General features: G+C 63.7%; 1 protein-coding gene across 1 annotated transcript in view; it reads left to right on the forward strand.

Moving 5' to 3' along the window:
* FANCA (Fanconi anemia, complementation group A) overlaps positions 1–1,376 on the forward strand; it is a 75,292-nt gene that overhangs the window by 553 nt on the left and 73,363 nt on the right. The window lies entirely within an intron of this gene.

Raw genomic sequence — 1,376 nt, forward strand, 5'->3', positions numbered from 1 at the left:
AAAAAAAAAAAAGGTCAACACAGACCTTCAACAGTGTCCACCTGAGCTGTGAACCCCAGCCAGGAATTGATGCCACGTCCGTGACGACCAACAAGGAGGGGCCGCGTGACCCTGGCGGCAGAGGGGTGGAGGGACCCAGAACACCGCCACTCCTGGTAGCCCTCTTCAGAGAGTGCTGATAGATCACATGCTTGTCCTGTCCTCAGTTTTAACCAGCTGCTGTGATCAGTGGCAAACCACGTACCGGTGTGCCTCGGTTTCCCCATCTTTAAAATCAGAGGGTCAGACCAAGCAGGGCTCACTGTGGTCTTGTCTTGCTCTGCGGAGCCAGAAGCCAGACCTGGGGGGGAGCCCAGGAACGAGGATAAGAGAGCCTCAGGAGAAACTCTCTCCGCGAACACGCAGACCCGGGGCCCCACTGGTGATGTCGGGCCATCGTGCACCTGTCCTCCCAGCCTCTGAAAGACAGTGTGGCACTGGGTGAAGAGGCCGAGCCCTGGAGCCAGATCTTGCCACTTCCTGAGTAAGCCTCGGCTTCCCTGAGCTGAGAACGACACCCTGAGTCTGGTCTCACAGCCTTCACCTGCCAAAGGTATCGGTGCTTTTGGAGCAAAACAGAGCAACAGGCAGGGTGTGGAGGGAGGCCGGAGCTGGCTGCAGGGAGGACCTGGTGGGGAAACGCAGCCACGGCCCCTGGGTGGGCCCCTCCCTGTGACACTGTGGGAGCCTCGGTCTGGCTCTGCCCCGGTCCCTCCCAGGCCTCCCCAGAAGCCTGCCCGGGAGGGTTTCTGCAAACCCAGCGCTCTCGGGGCTGGAGGGAGGCCAGCCTGCCTCCAAGCACACAGCCTGCCTTTGTGCTCCCCGGCAGCACACCAGTTTTGGGTAGCATCATCGCACGCCCCAACCGGCCCTCCGGGTCTCCAGGGAAGAAACAACTTTTTTCTTGGAGAAAGAGGGAAAACAATCACTTAAACTCACCATTCTGAACAGACTTCAGATACCTTTCAAGGGCTTAATTACTGGTTCTCATTGGCGGTCAAGAGTGGAAAGCAAAGCGGGTCGTCCTCCGAATCGCACGCGCTCTACTCGCTCTCGCAGCGAAACCAGCACGCCGGTGTCAGACCCGCCCGGACGCCGAGTCCCGCGCGGCCCCGCCCCGCCCTGCGCTCGGGAGCAGGAGCCCGGAGCGGACGTTCCGGCCTCGCCGCCGGCTCGGGTCTGGTCCCGGCGGGTCCCGGTGCCGCCGCCCCGGCAGAGGAGCGACGGGGTCCGCAGCCCGCCCGCGCCCGGGCGGCAAAGCCCGCAGCCCGAGGCCTGCAGCCCCCGAGGCGGCGCCGGCCCCGCACCGGCAGAGCCGCGGGCGGAATCGCGCTGCC

This window comes from Propithecus coquereli, unplaced genomic scaffold, assembly GCF_000956105.1.
Source record: "Propithecus coquereli isolate 6110/MARCELLA unplaced genomic scaffold, Pcoq_1.0 Scaffold531, whole genome shotgun sequence".
Taxonomy (NCBI): Eukaryota; Metazoa; Chordata; class Mammalia; order Primates; family Indriidae; genus Propithecus; species Propithecus coquereli.